Source organism: Cebus imitator, unplaced genomic scaffold (assembly GCF_001604975.1).
Source record: "Cebus imitator isolate Cc_AM_T3 unplaced genomic scaffold, Cebus_imitator-1.0 Scaffold228, whole genome shotgun sequence".
Lineage (NCBI taxonomy): Eukaryota > Metazoa > Chordata > Mammalia > Primates > Cebidae > Cebus > Cebus imitator.
In genome coordinates, this window is record NW_016107543.1 from 3,911,577 (window position 1) to 3,919,987 (window position 8,411).

At 35.0% G+C, this 8,411-nt stretch overlaps 1 protein-coding gene and 1 pseudogene across 1 annotated transcript in view; both read right to left on the minus strand.

The window, feature by feature from the left end:
- The window catches only part of LOC108281574 (keratin-associated protein 9-3-like), a 19,960-nt gene that overhangs the window by 1,267 nt on the left and 10,282 nt on the right, over positions 1–8,411 (minus strand). The window lies entirely within an intron of this gene.
- On the minus strand, positions 2,599–3,038 carry LOC108281560 (annotated as a pseudogene).

Consider the following 8,411-nt stretch of genomic DNA (forward strand, 5'->3'; position numbering starts at 1 on the left):
GAGCGAGCTGCTGTTTACAAAATTCTTAACATATTTTCTTTGTTTTTGTTTAAATTTGTTTCTCAGTGGATCTCTGATTGGCTTACATTGAAATACTTATGACACATTGTGAGCAACAGTTTAGAAATTACTCTGTTTTATAGTTTCTTCGGGACTCCTCATGTCAGCCCTTTGCTCTTTGGAGTATGTTTGTGGTTTCCCATGTTCAAAGAGTCCTTCCATCTTAGTCCAAATACATGCTCTCATTTTACATATTAGTTATTCCATGTGACAATCTATCCAGACCTCTAAGGCTAAGAGTAACAATTGTGCTGCTTTATTTAACTATTATTTTTTCTTTTTAAAAAAATTTATTTTATTGCATTTTAGGTTTTGGGGTACATGTGAAAAACATGCAAGATTGTTGCATAGGTACACACGTGGCAGTGTGATTTGCTGCCTTCCTCCCCATCACCTATATCTGGCATTTCTCCCCATGCTATCTCTCCCCAACTCCCCACCCCCCAGTGACCCTCCCCTATTTCCCACCAACAGACCCAAGTGTGTAGTCCTCCCCTCCCTGTGCCCATGTGTTCTCATTGTTCAACACCCGCCTGTGAGTGAGAACATGTGGTATTTGATCTTCTGCTCTTGTGTCAGTTTGCTGAGAATGATGCTTTCCAGGTTCATCCATGTCCCTACAAAGGACACAAACTCATCGTTTTTGATGGCTGCATAATATTCCATGGTGTGTATGTGCCACATTTTCCCTGTCCAGATTTAACTATTATTTTTTCTTCCTGGATATATAGGCTAAATCCTATTGAATTTTGGATATCTGGATATCTACTGAACTGAAAGAGTACCTTTGGTCATGCATAATTCAAAGATTTCATCTTGTTTTATTCCAATGTCATATTGAATTATTGATTATAGTTCCTTTAATTTCAACCAATTTGGAATGTGTAAATATTATTCCTGTTCCAGGGCAGAAATCTTTTCTTGGGAACCAAATTGGCACAGGATATAGGAAGGTATCCAGCAGAATGCTTAGCTTGTGGTTGAACCTTAAATGTTTATTGAATCTGATTCAATAAATGTTTATTGAATAGGTGGAGTAAAAGGCATGATTCATGGTTGTCAATACCACTCATACATGATTAAAGAGAACTTTCAAGCTGTAGTACCTCTCATGAAAGAGTCTTGTTATTTGCTGTAAAATGACTAAGAAATGTGTGTTTTCTTTTTTAAATTAAGTAGTTGAACTGAGCTAAGGAAAAAACATCTAGGAGTTAAGACACTTTGAAGAATGTACTGCCATCTACTTTATTCCTCTCGGAAATTGCATAATCTTGTGTATAATCCATCATAGCTACCAATTAAATGATAGAGGTAAGTTCTGGGCGCTTGTAAATAATATGGAAAATGTGTTTCTTACTATGTTCTATATTTGTATCCTATTGTATTTTGTATATTGCATTCTAATGCCTAATGAAGAATTTAAAAATTAAACGGTAAAAGCTATTTTGCTTTGTTCTAGGTTGTGTCAACTTCTTAAGAGCACATCTTCTAAGTTGGGTTGCAAAGTACAAAATATAACAGAGCTGTTTCAGATTTCTAATGCATCTATCTGACAAATGGCAATGGTAGAGCTCAGTGGGTGCTTTTATAGCTGTTTGTTCTACTGTCATTTAGACTAGAGATATACCTTATGCATACCTACATCGAATGAAGGTGAATAGTGGGAGTTGAAGCTTAGAGAGCAATTCAGGCATCAATGGGAAGAATGTGAAAGTCTAAGGTATAAAAATTAAACCAAAATACTCTTGGAAAATAGGTAATATCTAGTAGATATTTTAAAATCTATTTAGAAGGCAGTACAATTTCTTTAGATGTTGGGCATAAATGAAGGAGAACATCTAGCATATTAAATGGAAGGAGACAAAAGATGGTAGAAGTACATTCAGGTAGAAATCAATAGCTTTGATCAACCTTAAAATTTTAGCTACAGGTCAACCTTTATTGGTCTAGACCTAATCATAATCGACTAAAACATGTAAGTATTTGAATAACTATAAAAATTTATTTAATTCATGGAGCACTTTTAAGCTGATGGATTCAAGCATAATTTATTTTGTATTTCATTTTTCTGGTTTAGACTTTATGAGTATGCCTTGGTATTATTAATAAAATGCAAATCCACTCTTGAATTTCAACAATAGGAAGACACGCTTAAAGGTAGAAGGACGTAACTCAGTTTGCTTTGCACATTAAGATATATAACTTGAATTAATCGGTGATATTCAAGGAAAAACCAGGTCTGAAGATGCATGGTCATCAAGAGAGAGTCAGGGGAGCAGCGATGTCACTGAAATGATGAACTATTCCATCCTGGTCCTCTGCTCAAGCAAGGCAAGCTATCCAGAACACTGATTCATACATGTTTCAGTGAACAAATTCAGCACATCCACAGTGTGCTAGCTAGGAGTTTCTTGATTTCTGAACAGCTTAGCAACATCATGGTACTTAGCATCCAAGTAAAATTGAACAGTTCTTCAGAAATCAGCATAATTTTGCTGTGCTTCCCCTTTCATCCTTAAGTGATCAGCAACCTGGCTTTTAGCAGGTGGGCTCACGGCAGTGGCAGCAGCAGGGTGGATGGCAGCAGGACTGTCCACAGTAGGATGGGCTGCAGTGGAAGGCCTGGGTGTGGTGCAGCTGGCAGCAGGATGAGGGCATGCAGCTCTCCAGGCAGCAGGGGGTCAGACAGGTGACCTCCATGCAGCAGTCTGGGCGGCACCACCTGGTGTGGGAGCTCACAGCTTCACAGTCACCCTCCTGGCCACAGCCAATGCCACTGCCAATGCCACAGCCACCCTCCTGGCCACAGCTAGTGCCACAGTCTGGCAGCAGCTGGTCTCACAGCAATTTGGCTGGCAGCAGCTGGAGCCACAGGTCTCACTGGTGGAACACCTGGTCGTGGTGTCAGGAATTGGGTTGAGAGCTGTGTTGTGAAGAGAGGCTTCTGAGTTTGGGCTGCATCTTCTATATCTGTCCATTTATATGTTCCCTAGAGCTGCATATTTACCTAACATCTTTCCTTGATGTCAATTTCAATGTGAGTCTCTGGCTAATACCTGAAGTGTTTAGAAAGTTATAAATCAAACTAAAGAGCTTCTGCGCAGCAAAATAAACTACCATCAGAGTGAACAGGCAAGCTATAGAACAGGAGAAATTTTTTCAATCTATCCATCAAACAAAGGTCTAACATCCAGAATCTACAAGGAACTTAAACAAATTTACAAGAAAAAAACAAACAATCCCATTAAAAAGTAGGCAAATAATATGAACAGACACTTCTCAAAAGAAGACATTCATGCGGTCAGCAAACATATGAAAAAAACTCATCATCACTGGTCATTAGAGAAATGCAAATCCAAAACCACAATGAGATACCATCTCACACCAGTAGAATGGCAATTATTAAAAAGTCAGGAAACAACAGATGTTGGAGAGGATGTGGAGAAATAGGAATGCTTTTACACTGTTGGTGGGAGTGTAAATTAGTTCAACAATTGTGGAAGACAGTGGTGATTCCTCAAGGATCTAGAACCAGAAATGCCATTTGCCCCAGCAATCCCATTGCTGGTTATATACCCAAAGGATTATAAATAATTCTACTATAAAGACATATGCACAATATATTTGTTGCGGCACTATGCACAATACCAAAGACTAGGAGCAAATCCAAATGTCCATCAATGATAAACTGGATAGAGAAAATGTGGCACATATACACCATTGAATACTATGCAGCCATAAAAAAGAATGAGTTCATGTCCTTTGCAGGAACATGAATGAAGTTGGAAACAATCATTCTCAGCAAACTAACACAGGAACAGAAAACCAAACACTGAATGTTCTCACTCATAAGTAAGAGTTGAACGATGAGAACACATGGGCACAAGGAGGGGAACATCACATACTGGAGCCTGTTGGGGAGTAGGAAGCTAGGGGAGGGATAGCATTAGGAGAAATACCTAATGTAGATGAGGGGTTGATGGGTGCAGCAAACCACCATGGCACGTGTATAGCTATGTAACAAACCTGCATGTTCTGCACATGTATCCCAGAACCTAAAGTATATATAAAAACAAGATGATTTTTGTAAGTTGATCTTGTAAGTTTTGTAAGTTCATCTGTGATTTTGCTGAACTCTTTTATTATTTGGATAGTAAATTCCTTTATTCAATTAATTTTTTCTTTTTAAAATAAACTTTTAGTTTTAAAATGGTTTTTGATTTATAGAATTATTGTAAAGATAGTACAGAGTTTCTAAATACCCCATTCAAATAGATTTGTTATTTGTATTTGGATCCTTAGAATTTTCTATGTATAGAATCATGTCTTAGGCAAATAGAGTTTTACTTCATTCTTCCCCCCCCCCGCCAAAAAAAAAAAACGAAGTTATAAATAGCATTTCAACATTTCAATTGCCTGCTTTGTCCATTGTTCAATTAAGTCTCATTATGTTTCTTCTTTGCCCTCTAGACTAAGTGAAGGCTCTTCGTGGAAGCCAATCACAGAAGTGTCTCTCTATACAAGTCACATGAGAGACTAGCCTTGAACCAAGTGTTGCCCTGGCATGCTTTGTCATACTTGTCCTTTGATAACCTTTAGGCAATATTTATCTCAACTTACCATTTTTCCCTAAGTGGTGACTTAACCATGATCATGGTTTTATAAACAATTTGTTTAGACGTGGGAAGACTAATAGTAGTGTCATCAAAACATGAACTATAACCTGATGTATCAGCTTTCAAACAAAGTATACCTTTCTATGATCAATTTGTGCAAGTTATAGAATCCTCAGAGCTCTGTCTAATATTCTTGCCTTCAGTAGTAGTCAATGTACCTATGGCTAACTAAAACTTTTAATGACTTTTGCTTATAGATTGTTTTCTGACTTTATTAACTTAAACATATGTGCTAGTAATGGATACACATTGTACAAAATCAAAGAGGACAGAGGCATATTAAAAAAAATTAACATCCTTTCCCTTCCCTGAAGATGAACATATCTCTTCCAAAACTAATGCTGTGGAGGTAATCAACATTAAGAATTTGGTGCATATCCTTTAACACCTTTATCTCTGCTTCTGCAAATATAAACCAGCATATATACATATATATCTTCTATTTCAGTAAAGTTTGGGTCTCCTACACATGTTTGTACTTACAAATTTTTAATTGTGGTAAAATATACATACCATAAAATTTATGTTAACAATTTATGTTAACCATTTTAACCATTTGCAAATAGTCTTGTCATCCTTGTTGAAAATCATTTGACCACATTCACATGCAGAAGAGTGAAATTAGACCATTATCTCACATCATATACAAAAACCAACTCAGAATGGATTAAAGACTGAAATGTAAGAAAGACTCAAAATGATAAAACTATTAAAAGTAAACAAAGGAGAAGCTCCATGACTTTTGTCTGGCCAATGATATTGTGAACATGAACCGAAAGCATCAGCAAAAATAGACAAATGGGATTACATCAAACAAAAAAGCTTCTGCATAGCCAATAAAATACTCTACTCAGTGAGGAGACAACCCACAGAATGGGAGAAAATATTAACAAACCACATATCTGATGAGGGGTTAATATCCAAAATATAGAAGAAACTCAAACAACTCAACTCCTGTACTAAGAAAACAAACAGTCTAATTTAAAAATGGGCAAATAATCTGAATAGGCATTTCTCAAAAGAAGATCTACAAATGGTTAACAGACATATGAAAAAGTTTTCAAAATCACAAATCATCAGATAATGCAAATTGAAACCACAATGAGGTGTTGTCTCACATCTGTTATAATGGTTATTATCAAAAAGACAAAAAGATAACAAGTGTTGGAGAGGCAATGGAGAAAAGAGAACTCTGGTACACTGTAGGTGGAAATGTAAATTAGTACAGCCATTATGGAAAACAATATGAAGATTCCTCAAAAAATTAAAAATAGAACTATCATATAATCAAGTAATCCCACTTCTGTGTATATACCCAGGGAAAGCTAAATCAGTATTTTGAAGAGACATCTGCATTCCCATGTTCATTGCAGCATTATTCCCAATAGCCAACATATGGAAGCAACCTAAGTGTCCATGTCCATCATTGAATGATTGGATAAAGAAAATGTGATACACATAAACACTCACACACTGGCATATTATTAGTCATAAAATAAGGAAATTCTGCTATTTGGGGCAACACAGATGAAACTTGAGAACATTATACTAAGTGAAATAAGTCAGACAAAGAAAAAGACGAATAATGCATTTTCTCACTTATATGTAGAATATAAAAAAGTTGAACTCATATAAGTAGAAAGTAGAATGGTGGTTTCCAGGGGCTAGGGTGGTGGTGGAGTGTTTTCAGGAGATGTTGGTCAAAGGATCACAAAATTTCAGTTAGATAAAAGGAATAAATTCAAGAGATCAACACAGTGACTATAGTTAATAACAATATATTATATTCCTGAAAATTGCTAAGAGAATAGATTTTGTGTTTTCACAACAAAAAACATTATGTGAGGTAATGTGTATGTTAATTAGCTTGATTTAGCCATTGTATAAGATAGACATATTTCAAAACAATGTGTTGTACAAAATAAATACATATAATTTTTGTCAATTCAAATAAAGACATAAATGATAAATAAACTCATTTAACCATGTATGTATGTGAGGGTTTATTTCTGGGCTTTCTATTCTTTTCCATTGTTCTATATGTCTGTCATTATGTCATTATCACATTGTTATGATTACTGTCACTTTGCAGTAAATTTTGAAATAGGGAAATGTGGACCAACTTTGTTTATTTTTAAGATTGTTTTGGCTATGTAGGACCCCTTCTGATTTCATATGGATTTTAGGATGGACTTTTTTTATTTCTGAAAAACATCATTGGGATTATTATAGAAATTACATTAAATCTGTAGATTCTCTGGGTAGTATTGACATCTTAACAATATTAAATCCTGTAATCCATGAACCCAGGATGCCTTTTCATTTATTTGTATCTTCTTTATAATTTATTTCAGTAACATTTTGTAGTGTCTGGTGTACAAGTTTTTCCCCTCTAAGGTTAAGTTTGTTCCTAAGTATTTTATTCTTCTTTTTTTTCCTGAGATGGGGTCTCAGTCTGTCACCCAGGCTGGAGTGCAGTGGTATGATCTCAGCTCACTGCAACCTCCACCTCCCAGGTTCAAGTGATTCTCATGCCTCAGCCTCCCCAGTAGCTGGGACCATAGGTGTCCACCAGCATGCTTGGCTAATTTTTGTATTTTTAGTAGTGACGGGGTTTCACTATGTTCTCCAGGCTGATCTCAAACTCCTAACCTCAGGTGATCCACCTGCTTCAGCCTAGCAAAGTGCTGGAATTACAGGTATGAGCCACTGCACCTGGCCATAAGCATTTCATTCTTTTGGTGTTATTGTCTATGGAATTGTTTTTAAATTTTTTAAATAGATTTTTCATGGTTAGTGTATAAAAATGCAACTGATTTTTGTGCATTGGTTTTGTATCTGTAACTTTACTGAATTTGTTTATTAGTTATAACTCTGTGCATGTGTGTGTAAAATCTTTAGATTTTTTTATATACAAAGTCATATTATCTGTGAATGGAGATAATTTCTTTTCCAATTTGGATATCTTTTATTGCTTTTTCTTGCCTAGTTGCTCTGGCTAGGATTCCTAGTACTATGATACATAGAATGGGCAAAAGTGGGCATGTCTGCCTTGTTCGTAATCTTAGAAAAAAACTGTTATTATGATGTTATCTCTGGGCTTTTCATAAATGGCTTTAATTATGTTGAGATCATTTGCTTCTATCCCTAGTTTGTTAGGCTTTTCAAAAAAAATCATAAGTTTTGACTTTTGTCAAATTCTTCTTCTGTATCAATAGAGATGAGCATGTGCTTTTTCCTCTTTATTCTACTAATGATTGATTTTTGTATGTTGAACCATCCTTGCATTCCAGCATAAAATTTCATTTGATTATAGCATTTGGTCCTTTTAATGTATTGTTTAATTCTATTTGCTTGTATTTTTAAGGATTTTTCATGAATATTCATTAGGGATTTAGGTCTGTAGTTTTATTTCATATAGTATCTTTGTCTTTCATGTAGATTATGCAATTTGTAGCTGTATTCTATACATATTACTCATTTTTAATAGCTCTATAATATTCCAGAGTATGATCATACCACAATTTATTAAACCATCCCTCACTGATAAAACTTCAATTATTTTTATTTTGTGCTTTTGAATTTAAAACCAATTATTGAATTTTTTTTTTTTTTTTTTTTTTTTTTTTTTTTTTTTTTTTTTTTTTTTTTTTTTTTTTTTTTTTTTTTTTTTTT